This window comes from Nicotiana tabacum, chromosome 14 (genome assembly GCF_000715075.1).
Source record: "Nicotiana tabacum cultivar K326 chromosome 14, ASM71507v2, whole genome shotgun sequence".
NCBI classification, from domain to species: domain Eukaryota; kingdom Viridiplantae; phylum Streptophyta; class Magnoliopsida; order Solanales; family Solanaceae; genus Nicotiana; species Nicotiana tabacum.
The window spans coordinates 82331892-82349185 of record NC_134093.1 but is presented as its reverse complement, the minus strand read 5'-3'; positions in this window follow the sequence as shown (position 1 = coordinate 82349185).

The window sequence follows — 17294 nt, the reverse complement described above, 5'->3', positions numbered from 1 at the left end:
GTGTTCGGTGCTGATTTTGTAGTTATGCTATCGTGGATTGTTGAGCCTGAAAAATTTCGAATATCAATTGGAGGCTAACTCCACCATCTTCTACTCCCTACGTACCTTGACCACCAGATCGAACTTCCCTACGTATTCTACCTTCGGGATCAACGCCCAAATTTGCATTTAGGGCGATATGTGAACTGACATCTATGGGATTTGCAATTGGTGCTTCCTCGAGGTCAGCCCGAGGTGCCTCTATCGCTGGGGCGGCTATACTGACATTTTTCCTGTGAAAACCGAGGTCATTGTCACCATGTGTAGGCGCTGCTTGTGAGTATGACATGTTTATCCTGAAAACAAAGATTCTTACGAGAACAAGTGTAAAGTAGTGTGTGTTATCAGAATCAGTATTAAGCATTATCCTTAGCCCCACTGTGGGCGCCAAACTATTTACTCTTAAAATTGGATAACAATTAAACTTGTAATGTGGTTCAAAGGATACGTGATTTCACTTAATACCAATTGATAAAAATGAAGAATAATAACAGAAATGAATTATAAAGTAAGGAAAACCGGTGTTAGAATGGAAATCAGCTCTCACGTTTGGATACCCTCGAACTGGTTGATGTAAGAACAATTAAAATATAACTAGCTAATGAACAATAGTATAAACGAGAAAGAGAATTATATTGCTTTGATATCTGTGAACAAAATATCTCTACATATGATTAGAACCCCCCTTTAAATAGTAGAGGAATTTCACTTATGATATAATTCTAATTACAGAAGAAAATCTCATGATTAGCTAATTAATCATTTCTGATTTGATTCGCTCCGAGATTTACGCCATGATCCTCGACTAGTTACGGATATCTCGCCTTTCTGTTATTGTGCTATCTTTAATCTTACTCGATGCGTGTCTGATTTGGTTTCGATCGCTACTAGCCTCGATCTCGACAGGTACCTTGATTCTGAATTCGGTACCTTATCCTCGTGATTTAGTCTGTTTCGTTACGAGGCCATTCTTCGATGCAACCTCTCGGTCTCGGTCAAATAGTAAAATCGGGTAGGCCCGATTTTAACCGTATACACTACCCGTCCCTTCCTATAGTCCAGGAGGCGTTGGACACTATTCTAAAACGGTGGTTCTAGACTTAAAGAAAATATCAAGTTTCTAATCTCTTCTTATTTAGGTCACACAACGTAAAGCAAGTTGGGACTGCAAATAATAGCATATAACGACTCAAGTAGGCCTTCCATGTAGACACCAAGCGGACATATTAAACATTATGTGCTAAACTATGTTTGGTTTTGACGAGGTTAAACAAACATTAGGTAGGAAAATTTGGTTTAAATTCGTTAAGCAGTAGACAGTCAACAACAAGAGTTAATTGGTTATGCCTCTATTGGCATGATATCTAGTCGGACAATATTGGTCGAAATTGCATTAAACCTTACCGGCACGAGTTCTAGGTGTATAACCTGGAGGCATCGAAATGAACATGCTGGACAGTTAACTAAACATTAATAACTCCTATGCTTTTAAAGGTGGGTAGGTTTGTAGACGAGCAGTGTTGTTGTTAAGTAAAAAGTAGCCAGGTAACAAAAATTAGTTAATTATGCTCATATAGACATGGTATCTAGTTTATCTTTATTATATTAAGTCCTATGAGCAGGATACCAAAGTGACAAGCATAGCCATCGTGAATTAAAACCTCATAAGCAGGATATCAAAGCACGAGATACACATAGAAATCCTAAGGCACGTCATCTGAGGGCATAAATAGCACATGGTGGTAGAATATAAATATCTATAGGCATGTTTTCTGCCCACCAAATCCTATAAGCATGCTTTTTACCCCTAACATACAGAAAATCCCAAGCCTAATTTCCACTAAATCCCCATCCATTTTATTTCTTACAAATTATTACATGCCCAATAAACATGTAAATCAGAATTGGACTCGGTACAAGTCTAAACTCATTTGGACTTCTAAACATTCAGAGGATCTGAACTCTTGAGAACCAGACCCAAGATCTCGCAGGTGCACAAGACGAAGCAGACAACCAATTGCTCACGCTAAATACTTGTGTTTACCTTTAAAATTTGATAATAATTAAACTTATAATATGGTTCTAAAGACACGTGATTTCACTTAATACCATTGATAAATATGAAGATTAATAACAAATATGAACTATAAAGTAAAGCAAACCAGTGTTAGAATGGAATTCAGCTCTCGAGTTTGGATACCCTCGAACCGGTTGATGTAATAACAATTAAAATATAACAAGCTGATGAACAATAGTATAAACGAGAAAGAGACTTATATTGCTTTGATATCTGTGAACAGTCTGTCCTACAAATGATTAGAACCCCCTTTAAATAGTAGAGGAATTTCACTTATGGTATAATTCTAATTACAGAAGGAAATCCCATGATTAGCTTATTAACCATTTCTGATTTGATCCGTTCCGAGATTTACGCCATGATCCTCGACCAGTCACAAATATCTCGCCTTTCTATTATTGTTCTATCTTCAATCTTGCTCGATGTCTGTCTCATTTGGCTTCGATCGCTACTAGCCTCGATCTCGACAGGTACCTCGATTCTGAACTCGGTACCTTATCCTCGTGATTTAGTCTGTTCCGTTACGAGGCCGTCCTTCGATGCAACCTCCCAGTCTCGGTCAAATAGCAAAATCGGGTGGGCCCGATTTTAACCGTATATAGATAGTTCCCTCGTTATTTGGAGTGAAATGACAAGAAATGAATTGAGCCTTTTTACCTCGACCTGTCATGACATCATCCTCGTGACGTAATCGACGGGAGTCACCGAAACGTCTCGTTGGTACAGTTCCCCAAGTCATTAATGAGTGTCAGTTGGTGGTCAGCCACTAGTGCCTTTGAATAGTCGCCGTGAATCCAATAAATAGACCCCTTCCTCATTGATTCGAACTTTACTTTCACTTCCTTCTAATCTCCAAAGCTTTTACGTCTCTTAAATTCTCCCCTTTTAAAAATCTTTAGGTTTTGCTGTTAATCCTTTCTCAAGCGTCAAGTCTTATTATCTTCCTCTTCTTCAAACATACATAAAAATGACAAAAACATCAAAAATCGTATCATAAAAGAAGTTGTTTCATCTGCTCAACCGGCCGGCGGGAAAACATCGGTGGAACCTCGTCTTGAGGAATGCATTCCTGGGGGGTGCGCGCTAAACTCCGATTTCAAGACCGATACAGCCTCGTCGATTCCTGGTCGTTGCGAGCCAATGTCGAGGTATATATGCTCGATAACTGAGGGATACCTTAAGCAGGTAAAGAAAGACTGCAAATGGGAGGGCAAAAAGGTGGTGATCCCGACCCCTGAAGAAGACATCACCACCCATGTGGAAGGGTTTCTAAGTGTTTACACTTACCTTATCACGTCGGGCCCCCTCGACCCCGTCATCGTTGATTTTTACCGTCAATATCAAATAACACTAGGCCAAATCTATCCTTCCTTTTGGTGATCACCATATCAGATTGTATAAGGGGCTCCCTTTCACCCTCGATCACCTTATCAGATTGTATAAGGGGCTCCCTTTCACCTTCGATCACCTTATCAGATTATATAGCTCCTGCCTCTATCGAGGCGGGTTAATAAAACTCCAACATCGGGCTACCAAAGTGCTGTTCTCGAGCATAGACGAGGATAAGGATCGAGGCTGAATGGGCCAGTTCGTTCGACTGAGGACTTCCGACCTAATTCCAGTTGAGAAGATTCCATTTCCTAAGAAATGGAACATGAATCGTAAGTACCGTCTCACTGTTAGCTTCCATGTATTATTTGTTCCTTTGTGTTTTCTCTTTTATGTCTTTTTCCATGATAGCGGTCGCTTGGATGCCCTGTGCGATTCCCGACCTTGAGAGCTGGATTCGGAAACTGGCCTCGACCTCTACATACGTCGAGCGCTCATGGCGCGATTTAGCAAAGGGTCGATGGGAGGCCAAGAATCATGGTAAGCCCATTTTTTGCGTATTTGATGATTTGATTAAGATGCCTTCTTCTACTTATTAAATGTTCTTGTGTACAGGCTTGGACACAGATGCGGTCATGAGGCCCCCGTCTGGTGAGGAGGAGACTTCGACCCCAGTTCCGAAGCCGGCTTATTAAAAAAAATTGGAAAAGGACCTCAACCTTCGAGGATCCAAAGCCTAAGAAGAATCCGGTTCGTAAGCCAAAGAAAGACATTGTTGCCCTGCCTGCGGATGTGATTCAATGGCTAAGGGAGGAAGATGAAGACGATGGCTTGGAACTGGTAGCCCTAGTGAAGAAAACCATCGAGGCCCCAAAGGCCGCTGAGTCGGTGGTGGTTAAGGAGATTCCGCCTCGAGTCGAGGAGGTATTGGAAAAGGACTCGGGCAAAGTCCCTGAGTCATCGAAGATCGGAGATGCTTCCCGCCGAGATGAGTAAAAGGCGGGTATGTCTAAAGGGGCCGGCTTCGAGGCCCTTCGCAGCGAGGAGAATGCCCCAAGTGACTTACTTGGGGCAATAGATATTGGAGACTCGCCGATTCTCTCTGCGTTTTCCGGGGAGGCAATTCGGGAGGCCCAAGCTATGAGGACTCCCGAAGTAGATGGTGCCCATGGAGGGGAGGACCCTTTCTGTGGTTACTTTATCGGGGTCGAGGATGCTACCGACCTGAGTGAAGCATCAAGTCTCCTCGATGAGGCTCAACAAGTCTTGAATCGAGTGAGTTTCAACTCCCTTTGTCGATATCATACTTAGTTTATTTCTTCTCTTCCTGTCTAATTTTCTTTTTTTCTTTTTTTCCGTATAGGCTTTGGCACTCCATCAGGAGGCGTTTTCAAAGTCCCGAGTAGAGCTGAGCCGATGTGAGGACGACCTCCGAGGGCTCACAGAGGAGAGAAATGCCCTTAAACTTCTCAGTGGGAAAAAAGAAGAGGAGATCAAGGACCTCCGAGCCGAATTGGGCAAGGCTCACCAAGATCAAACTGACCTGATCGAGCAGGTAATAAAAATATTAAAAGCTCATGGGCTCAATTCGGGAACGGTGGCTAACATTTCAATCTCACAGTTGCAGCAAAAGGTCGAGAGGATCGAGCACTTCTGCGAGGAGGTCAACATGATGAAGGCGGAGACCTTGGGGTGGAAAGAAAGTACGGACCGCTTTGCTGCTGAAAAAGAGGCCGCTCGAGCCCTATTATCATCGGTCAAATGTCAGCTTCGATGCATGAAGGATAAGAGCTCAGCTCAGGCAAAGAAAATAGAGGAGCTCGAGGCTCGGTTGGCTTCCGAACTTGCGAAGGCCAAATCTAAAGCCGAGGCAGAGGCGATCATGGCCGTCTACCGGGCCGATGCTGAAGCCGCTCAAGTCCAAGTGAGAGAGGAAGCTGAGACCGCTCAAACTCGAGCACATTGGATTGCCGAACTCGCCAAATACCAATCTCAGAGGGAAACCCTTGAGGAGATCAATGCTCGAGGTTTCGATCTTACCGACGAGATAATAAAGGTTGAGCATGAAGCTGATACTAGAGCGGTGGCCTCTTCCGATGATGATGATGATGATTGCAGCAAGAGCGGGTCCGAGAATAGGGAGTACCTCGATGGAGAAGAAGTTGTCCCCGAAGAAAATTAGGAATCTTAGGCTTTTTCTGTTTTAATTTTTTGTGCGGGACTCTGATCGGTCCTTGCAAATATTTTCGTATAGATAAAAGATATTTTTTCTCTTTGACTTGTCTTTATTCTATTTCCTGCCTCATAAAAATTCTATTTCATTCATGCCTTCATGCCTTTAGGCTTTAGTTTGGGACTTCAGGAAACTAGACCGAAGTCAGACCAGTGTAATCCTTAAAATCGAGTGAGTACTTGCTCGAACTCGAAGTAGAGTGACCCCTGGGCTTTAGTTGAGTAAGGACGATTTCTCAAACTCAAAAAATAAAATGGACCTTAGGCTCTTGAATTAGGCCGATATGGCCTCAAAAGAATGGCTTTTCCCCTTTTTTGGCTTGAAAAGTTAATCATAAAAGTTTGTCATGCCTTAGCACGAGTTAAATTTGTACCCATTAGGTTTTTCGAGGATTGGTGTTATCGAAATTATTTGCTTTGTTATGCCTTAGCATAAAATTGTCCGGGAGTTCGAACAATTCGCTACCCCTTAGGGTTTTTCGAGGGTCAATATTATCGAGACCCTTAGTACTTCAGCCGAGGGTTGCCTTTTTTAACCGGTTTATGAGAATATTTGAAGTCCTGTTTTATAACGGAATTCGGATGTCTCCGAACCGTGTTAATTTGGCCGTAGCCTTTAGTTTGGGATTTGCCCCTTAGGCTTGTTTCCCTGCTATACTACGAACTCGTTCGAAGTGTCAGTCCACGAGTGGGGTAACCGTGGTCTATAAAATCAAGGACTGCCTTTTTAAGGTCTTACGATATCGAGGTTTAGTAATTCAATCATGTCAATTTTTTGGATGGCAGTCCCCGAGTATTGGGTAAATTATTTGAACATCAGTTGTGATCGGCCCTTAAGATAGTTTCCACAATAGATCTTAAGTATAAAATTGTAAAGTATAAATTTCTCTAAGGCATGGAACATCTGGTAAGAAAAAATACTTCTTTCAATATATTATACATGCGTATATGTTTTACCATTAGGGCTCGAGTAATCTACATGGACACGGTTCATTTGACCGTTTGGTTCTTTACTTTTCGAGACCCTATCGACACGAAGGATTTTCTTTGTAACTATCTGAGGGTGATGCCCTCCAGTATTCGAGGTTGATTGTAAAAGAGCCTCGGATACTGTTGAGCTCTAAGTTAGCACGAACAATTGTTGCCTCGTTAAAAACCTCGCCGGAAAATCTCATTTGGGACAAAAACCGGTCTAAGGGAAAAAGAGTGCAACGCATGCTTTCAGGCCTATGGACTTTGTGTTTGAAGAATCCTTTGGTGTCTTCGATTAAGCACCTGCAAATGGTTAGTATAAAATATAAAAGAAAATGGAGAAGGTCGTACCTTAGCAGTAATATCGTTTAAGGAGTGATATGTTCCAATTATTTAGTAATTATTTGCCGTTCACCGTGCCAAGTTTGTAGGATCCCATTCCGATGATATCGAGGAGGACATAAAATTGAACCTCCTCGTGAGTTGGACATGCGCAAGTTGATATAATATTGATGCAAGTACATGTCTTTATGTTGTTTGTCATACAATGATGAATTTATAATATGATGTAGAAGACTCCTCTCTTTAACATCTGATATACACATAAGAATGAGGTTAATAAAAAAACATCTTTATTGACCTATACATTGTTTCACATTCCATAAGTTCATATATTCTTTCTGATTCTGAAATTTGAAAATTGAAGCGGCTATGCTTTGGCATTTCTTATGATGTATTCATTCAAGGTAGTTCATAGATGACTTCTCCCTTCTTTCTTTCAAACACGAAAGGAGGGAAGAAGTCACAAATCGGTATGCATTATACCTTTAACTTGTTTTGGAATGTACAAAAAATACTATACAAAAGGATGTGTGGAGAGGCATGACTTAGAGTAGTCAACTTATCGCAGTACAAGATTAAAATGGAACAAAATCCACTAGGAAAGTTTGTTGTAACAATAGCATCTTTTGAAGCAAAAAAAAAAAAAAAAAAAAACAGTGTATAGGGTTAAATATGCTATATTAAGTAATTGCATAAGGGAGTGACACGTGGAGCCGAATGCAAAAGATAGCTAAAACCGAAGACAATTGTTCTATCTGTTACCGGAAAGAATAGTGCTCATAAAGATAAAATAAATGTCTATCACCCGGTTGCATTTAATGGAGAATATTCTATATTATTTAGTACGCTACCCGTTACAAAGAATTTGTCATTCATGCCCGTCGTTACACATTCTTCAATTGCCCTCATAATTGACATTACAGAAGGCATGATCCTAGGACCTTGTTCCCTAGGTACAACTATAAATAGCGAGCTTTATTATCATTGTAATGTGCACAGATTTTCTGGCTAACTTACGCTATAATCTATTCAAAGCTTTATACAATTTTATCTTCTTGCTTTTTGATTTCACTAGTGTCGTGCCCGGAAGCCCTGGTTCCGAAACTACTGTCTCTGCTATTTCATCTTCATCTCAAGGCTAAGTATTACATATTTATTCAATTCTCCTAATATTTCAGGATCAAATTAATTTACTTGTCTAGAAACCACGTATAAATTCAACTGTATTATTTTACGGGTAAACAAACAGATTAGTAGACCAGCCTCAGAACGAGGATTCAATCAGTGATATACGCAATGAGGGGAATAATGCCACGTCGGTCCACGACAGGCGGTACCCGCGACATGTTCGGGAGGCGGCTCCCGATGATACTGAAAAGGAGCATGATTTTGAAGCGGTAAGGGTCCTGCAGGAGCAACAAGAGGTCATTCCAGGCCATCTCACATGGCAGGATAAGGTTATGATGGAACTAAAGCAAGCGTTGTCGGGTGCTTCCAATCAGTGGCGGAGCCACCTTATAGGAAGGGGTGTCAAAATGACAACCCTTTGTGGGAAAAATATATTGTGTAGGTAGGTAAAAAAAATATTATATGTATATATACTATGTATTGACTCCCCTTAATTTTCTGGTATGTTTACCTTTATATATTTTGACACACCTTAACCAAAATTCTGACTCCGCCACTGCTTCCAATAACGCGAATAGACGAGGTCCAATTCCTCCCGGTGCTCCCGTAAATCAAACAACGCAGATAGTCAACAACAACACCCCGAGGGGCGAGGTCGGCTTTGATGTGGGCTGGAGGAGCAGATCCGGTCATAACAACGAGAGTGATCCCTTCAAAAGCGAACTCTTATGGTTTATTAGGGAAGTGAATGCCCGCATGGACCAAATCCCGGGTGCACCACCGGTCTGAAAGGGCCAGACTCAAAGAAATATACTCAGTTGCCGTACAAACCAAGTGCGACACCAGAATTGATCCCGAAGCGATTTAAAATACCCGACGTGCCAAAATATGATGGGACTTAGGACCCTCATGAGCATATTACCACCTATACAATGGCGGTAAAGGGGAACGACTTAGCTCCCCACGAGATCAAATCTGTTTTGCTGAAACAATTCGGAGAGACTCTTACGAGGGGAGCCTTGACGTCGTATTCGTTGTTGCCCGAGCATTCTATAGATTCCTTTGAGATGCTCGCGAATTCTTTCATTAAGGCTCATGCCGGGACCGAAAAGGTGCAAGCCCGGAAGGCCGACATATTCAGAATTGCACAAGGAGAGTCCGAGTTGCTGCGTGAATTCATAACCCGGTTCCAGAAGAAAAGGATGTTGCTTTCGACTGTCCCGAAAGAATGGGCGGCTGAAGACTTTACCAAGGGTTTGAATCTGAGAAGTTCTGATGCTTCCCGAAAGTTGAAGGAAATCTTGCTCGAATTTTAAGCGACGACTTGGGCGGATGTTCAAAACCGGTACAAGTCAAAGATAATGATTGAGGATGATCACATCGGCTTCCCGGTGTCGGCTAAAGGTTGGGAGAAGAAAAAAAAATCAAAGGAACATTTCGACACAGATAGATAGTCTTAGAGGGGCCAATTGTTTCCCTACGAACAGGACGAAGGACGCAATAGAGGTTTCCGGTCAGTAGACAGGTTCGTTACCGGCAGAAGAACTGATCACGGTTGGAACTACAGATCATTTCAGGACAAAGAAACGTTAAGTTTTCGGGATCCTTCCTACCTCAGGCTATGAATACAACTTCAATGTTAGTGTAGTAGAGTTGGTATCGTCTGTGAGGAAGGTTAAAGAAGCACGGTTTTCGAAGCCGATAAGGTCTGATCCTAGCCAGAGGGACCCTAATTTGTGGTGCGAACACCACGGGACGAATGACCACCAGACTAGGGACCGCCGATATCTGCGTGAAGAGGTGGAGACACTACTGAAAAATGTCCATCTCGGGGAATTCTTAAGTGACCGGGCCAAAAACAATTACGGTCGCAACCGTAATAACATGGAGCCCTCAAAAATAGGAGATGATCCCCCGCGCCAGACGATCAACATGATTTTCGGGGGGAACGAGATTAACGGGGTTACCTTCTCGACAACAAATAAGACAAAGGTATTAGTAACCCACAATAAGAGACTCCGGGAAGTCGCTGAGAATGACATCACTTTCACGGAGGAAGACGCAAATGGATTATTGCTACCGCACAACGACGCATTGGTAATTTCTTTAAATGCATTAGATTTTAAAATAAAATGTGTTCTGGTAGATCTAGGAAGTTCGGCCAATATCATACAATGGTGGGTATTGGAGCAAGCCAAAATTACCGGAAGTATCATTCCGGCCACAAAACTCTTTGTAGGGTTCAACCTCGCAAGCGTGACAACCCTAAGAGAGATCCTGCTGCCCACAAATGCTGAGAGGGTGATGAAGACGTCCCTTTTTGAGGCTGTGGATGGTGATATAGGTTACAATATTCTTCTGAGAAGACCGTGGTTGCACGAGATGAAAGTGGTACCATCAATGTATCATCAGTTTTTAAAATTCCCAACTCCCAATGGGATTAAATAGATAAAAGGCGACCAACTGGTGGCAAGGGAGATGAATACGATTTTGGTCTCTAGTAGCAAAGGGAAGGAGCATGAGGCATAGATATCACAAGAAACGGTGCCTGCTCCCGAGTCAAGCGAAGTTAACCAGGGGAAAGAAGCATCAGAATCTTATCAGGTGCAAAGATATTTCCAGGTACCCGAAGAGACGAATGCAACGAAGTCCACAGCGGAGGAACTTGAGCATGTTGCATTGTTTGAAAAGTTCTTGGAGAGGAAATTACACCTAGGGACAAGACTGCACCCCGAGCTCAGGTCTGAATTTATTGAATTTCTTAAGTTTAATGCCGATTATTTTACGTGGTCGCATGCGGATATGACATGTATCCCGACGGAAGTGGCCATACACAAGGTAAGCTTGGATCCCAACATTCCTCCGGTAAGACAAAAGAAATGTCCTATTGCTGAGGCAAGAAATAAATTCATCAAGGAAGAGGTAACTAAAAAAAACACTCGCTTTCTTGATATTGGTTCGATCCGAGAGATAAAGTATCCAGATGTGCTAGCTAATGTAGTAGTAGTTCCTAAGAAGAAAATAAGTTTCTCATGTGCATAAATTATAAGGACTTGAATAAGGCGTGCCTAAAGGACTCATTCCCACTGCCAAACATCGATCAAATGATTGATGCAGTGGCCGGGCATGAGTTAATGAGTTTCCTCGATGCTTACTCCGGGTACAACCAAATTAAGATGAAACCGGAGGATAAGGAAAAGACTCCGTTCATAACAAATTTCGGCACATATTGCTATAATGTGATGTCCTTCGGGCTAAAGAATGTTGGAGCCACTTGCCAGCGACTCATAAACAAGATGTTTGAAAAACAGATAGGGAAAACCATGTAAGTTTATATAGATGATATGCTTGTTAAGTCTTTGAACGCATTTGATCATCTTAAGCATTTGCACGAAACTTTTGACCTCCTAAGGAAGCATAACATGAAGCTTAACCCTGAGAAGTGCGCGTTCGGGGTCAGATCCGGCAAGTTCTTAGGATTTCTGGTGTCACAAAGGGGGATTGAGGTAAACCCCGATAAGATCAAAGCCATTGAAGACATCCCAGACTAGCTATCAAGCGTAAAAGAGGTTCAAAGGCTCACAGGGAGATTGGCCTCTTTGAGCAGGTTCATTTCCCGATCATCAAAGAAATGCCACCGTTTCTTTGCGCTGCTCAAAAAGAAATACAACTTCGAATGGGCCCTGAAATGCCAATAGTCTCTAAGTGATTTGAAAAGGAACTTGTCAAGCCCTCCGTTATTATCAAAGCCAGAGGAAGGTGAAAAATTGTTAATCTACCTAGCAGTCTCGGAGGTAGCTGTAAGCACTGTTTTAGTTCGTAAGGATGAAGGTACGCAATCTTCCATTTATTACGTTAGAAGAATTTTAACGGGAGTAGAAACTCGCTACCTGCATTTGGAGAAGTTGGCCTTAGCTCTCGTAGTCGCCGCTCGGAAACTGAGGCCTTACTTCCAATGTCACTCGATAGATGTGGTGACCACCTTTCCCCTGCAAAATATCATTCATAAGCTCAAACTCTCGGGTAGGTTGGCCAAATGGGCCGCCGAAATGAGTGAATTTGACATAGAATATAAACCTAGGACTGTGATTAAGTCATAAGTTTTTGTCGCCTTTGTTGCTGATTTCAGTCCGGGATTGCTACCTCTAGCAACCAAAGAAGCAGTGATGGTGTCAGAATCGACATCGGGATTTTGGACCTTATTTACAGACGGAGCTTCCAACGTAAATAGGTCCGGGCTTGGCATAATATTAACCACGCCTTCGGGAGAAATCCTAAGGCAGGACATAAGAACGGTCCCTTTGACTAACAACGAAGCAGGGTATAAAGCTTTGATTACAGGACTCAAATTGGCCCGGGGACTAAATTCCGAGGTCATAGAAATCAAATGCGACTCCCAGCTGGTAGTAAATCAAGTCTACGGGATCTTCGAAACCAAAGAGGAACGCATGGAACAATACATAGTGAAAGTTCAGGCTTTGATTGCTCGATCCCGGGAGTGGTCAATTACTCATATCTCGAGGGAAGAAAATACAGAAGCAGATGCATTAGCTAGCCTCGATTCATTAACGAAAATAAAGGGAACGTATTTTGGGACGGTAGTACAACTCATGCACTCCGTTCTGGACACAGATAGCTACTATGAGGTGAATACGACTAATTTGGTCTGGGACTGGAGGAATGAGATCATTTATTATCTTGAACATGGGAAGTTTCCCAAAGACTCCAAGGCATCCCGGGCACTGCGCGCAAAAGCAACACGATATAGCTTCAAAGAAGGCCAACAGTACATGAAATCTTTCCAAGGCCCACTGCCCGATGCTTGGGAGCCTCCGAAGCTAATTATGTTATGCGAGAAGTCCACGAAGGGATATATGGAAATCAATCGGGCGCAGACTCCTTAGTACTAAAACTTGTAAGGGAAGGATACTATTGGCCCCGAATGGAACAAGACGCCAAAGCTTTCATGCCAAAATGTGATAAGTATCAACGCTACGCACCACTGGTACATCAACCAGCAAAACCATTGCACTCAATTCTGTTTCCATGGCCGTTCATGAAGTGGGGGATGGATATCGTCGAACCACTACCGCCGGCCCCTGGTAAGGTAAGATTTTTTTAATTTTAACTGACTATTTTTCTAAGTGGGTTGAAGCATATCCTTATCAGAATATCGGAGAATGTGAGGTGGTGGATTTCTTATGGGAGAACATAAATTGCAGATTTGGAATACCACGTGCCACAATTTATAGGCGCAAAGATCACAAAGTTCCTTGAAAACATGAAAATCAAAAGGATCACATATTCGCCCTATCATCCCAGCGCAAATGGGCAAGCGGAATCAAAAAACAAAGTGATTATACAAAATCTCAAAAAAGGTTAGAAGCGGCTACAGGTAGATGGCCTGAGGAACTGACTAGAGTGCTATGGTCGTACCGAACAACAGCCAAATTGAGCACAGGAGAAACTCCTTTCTCCCTTGTGTACGGAGCAGAAGCCTTAATCCTGGTGGAAGTAGGAGAGCCTACCTTAAGATATTTCCAGGCAAGTGAAGAGACAAACAATGAAGTAATGTCAGTCAACTTGAAGCTACTCGATGAGCGCAGGGACCTGACGCATATAAGAATCGCAACCCAAAAGAAGTTAATAGAAAGATATTATAATCGAAGGGCCAACCTCCATTATTTCAAAGTGGGAGACTTGGTTCTAAGGAAAGTAACTCAAAACATCGGGGAACTCAACGCAGGGAAGCTAGGTCCAACCTGGGAAGGCCCCTATCAGATTTCAGCTATCATCGGGAAGGTTCATACGAGTTGGAGAATTAGGATGGAGAAAAGTTTCCAAGCAACTAGAATGTGGCACACAGGAAGAGATATTATTGCTGATGAACATCACATGTACTGAAAGTATGTGCTGCACTCTTTTTTCCTTCGTCCAGTTTTTGTCCCAATTGGATTTTTCTAACAAGGTTTTTAATGAGGCAGCAATGGAAACCATACTACGAAGAAAGTTTCAACAACAGCAATAAGACCTTTTAATAGCAAGGCAACAAGTGAAGAACCACTCTGGAGTGCTTAGATAATCTTTGGCTCGATAGCAAAATTTTCACCGAGAAATTAAGTTTGCTATTAAGCAAAGGTTACCCGACCATTCACAAGTGCAAACCATTATGGGATTGTTATATAGTCTTTGGCTCGATAGCATAAATTTCTAAGGGAAAGTGCAGTTTGTTACCGAACTGAAGATTATCGAGCAATTCATTAGTGGAATTCTCGAAGGTGTAAGACTTCCAGTGTTCCAATTCGCATTCGAACACTAGGGGAACGATATGAGGAACGACAACAATGACTGCCATATCGACCCAAATACGAATACCTGAAATATAGTTGTATCATCGGGACTGGGGAATGCGCAACCAGCCCTGTAGAAACAAGTTGTACAAGTTAGCCACAAGAAACGGTAATTTATTTTTAGCATAACAAATGCTTATGTACTTTTTGAAAATGGAAGGAATAAAGTAAAGTCCTTTTATTTCTATCTTGTTTCTTGTTAGAATGATGAATTGACTTTGCCATTTGAAAGTTAAACAGGTACTTCAAATGCTAGTGCCGTAAAGAACAGGAGACGTCCTCTTCAAGAGTACCGTAAACATAAAAGGGCCTTCTCTTATAAAAACCCTCACGTTAAAGGCTTGATTTCGGAAGAACTTATGCCCGGAATCCAAATGCTTTCGGGGAAATATGCACCCGAAGCCTTGCAGAAAAAGACGGAAAAAACAAACTTGCGCAGATACTTAACAGAAAAAAGACGCAAGAAATAAACTTGCACAAAACACTTAAGCAAGAAGGAACCGCAAAGATTAAAACTTTCATTAATGTTAAAACAAAAGAACGCTAAAAGACGCATGCAATACTTGAGTGAAAGATGTTTTATTCACAATAAAAGTGCAAAAACGGCACAGGTACAAAAGTTGTGAAAAGAAATGAAAAGCTAAAATGCTGCATCTCCAGAAACCGGAGGAAGAGAAGCATCCGAGCCCTCAGGGGAAGTGGGTAGATCCGCCACTGGTTCAATATCTTGGCCTTCATCATTTTGGCCCTCAACATCGTCACCTTCCGGTTCCCGAGAACTCAGAACTGGAAAAAAAAGAATCAGTAGCATCAGGCCTGGCCGAAAGACCTCTTTTTGCGGCTAACTCCAACTCAAGGGCCTTAGCAATTTTGGCGTCAAAATCTATGACACCCGCTTTGGCCTCTTCCAATGCTTTTCTCCTCATACTATATATAGAATGCGTTTTCTCAACAATGAGGGAAGTTGTTCGGCGCTGAAGTTCTTCTTTAAATTGGTCAACCTAGGCAGAAAGATTCTCCCATGCGGATCTAACGGACCGGAGGCGAAGATCGATATCATGGACAGTAGAGCTGAAAAGTCTATTATGATCGATGGTCCTCTTGTACTTCTCCTCCAACTGGGCATATTTTACCCAGGTAACAGCAAACTCTTCAATTTTGGAGTTCAAGGCTGCCTCCAAATTATTTGATCTTTTAGCAGAGGCAACCTCACGATCGGATGCAGCAAGAACAACACTATGGACTTTAGCCCATTTGGCCTTAGCCTCTACAAATTGAACCCTCAGTGGGGCGATCTCTTGGCTAAGGGTCTCTACTTCTTGCTCACTTTGCTGCAAACGAGCCTCCAACATAACAGCCTCCGCAGGTTTGGCTTCCAGTTCTGAGTGTCGAGCAGCAGTTTAGTCCCGCTCGGCCAAAGGTTGATCTCGCTCGGAGGTAATTTCCTCCTTTTCTCTAATCAACCTTTGGAGGCCCTCGAAAGCAAGAAAATTGGCGTGTGAAACAAGAAAGGAAAATGCAAAAATAATCCTAAGTCAAAGATAGAAGGAATGACAAAGGAAATGAAGAGTGTATCGCTGCGGCATTGTGCATAGAATTGTTCAACAAGCACTTTCCCGAGAGAGCCTGTATCTTTTTCCAATCTTTTTTTGAAGCCAAATGCTTCAGATAGTTAGCAAGTTCCATCGGCCAGGACAACAAATTGAATCCGGAGAGACCGAGAGTGTAATGCTCCTTCTCTTTTGTGGATATTCTAATGGGGCAGCATAACTTTGCCCCAAATTCCCATGAACTGGGTACTGGGGGAGAGAAATATCCTCTTCTTGGATAGATGCGGCCGGTGGAGATGATGTAGCAGTTGCTGGTGGAAGAGTTGGTGAAGAAGTAGATGAAGCTGATGACATTTAAAGGTGAGAAGCAGCTGCGACAAATGCAGTGTTGGTTGTTGGTTTCTCGTCAACCGAAGATGGGAGAGACCCAGTACTCTGCCCTACAATACCGGGCTTAGTGACTGCGATCCGGAAATGCGAGTTGGCATTTTCCACCATTACAAACTCCCCCCAGAGCACCGAGGCATCGTCCTCAGTTGGTGTAACTAACTCAACAGATTAAGCAGTCTATTGAGTTGAGGAAGGTCTTCGTCTTCTATGTAGAGAAGCCCCCTTCTCGCTAGATTATCCATCATCGTCAATCATCACGGTATCTATGGCCGGCCCAGGCAGAGGGCTCGTCACCACGACTTCCGGAGACGACTCAGGGGAAGCATTATTCACCCTCTTATTCTTTCCCTCGGCCGTGAAGGAATGCCTTATTTTTGGTTGCTTGTTCTCCATACGGGGACTCCGAGAAGTAGCACTTGCACCAGAAGCAGGCCCAGAGATGCATGTCTATGAAAAAGGCTTCTGCAGCAGCCTCGCCGCATCAGCAGGATCCGCCAAAACGTCCCCATCGGGGATGACTACTGAGCCCTGGGGTAGACCTATATTTAACAGGAGAGAAGAATCAGACAATTTTCTTATAAGAAAAGGTAAAGACAAGATTAGTTCAACTTACCATGATTTTTGGCCTTCCACCCATATTTCAGGGACAACTCTTTCCACGTGCAGGTTTCGGGTGTAGTAACATCCAAAATTTTCTGAACCCATTAGTCCAAGCCCTCAACCCTAGGGGGAACCCACCGAGTTGCTGAGACAGGTAAAGGAAGAAAAGTCAATAATGACGAAGAATGGTCTTTAACATAAGCGGAAGCATACTATATACTTACAAGTGCGAGTCCACAATTTCGGGAAAGACGGAGCCGGGATGATGTCACTGGTGGCAATAGA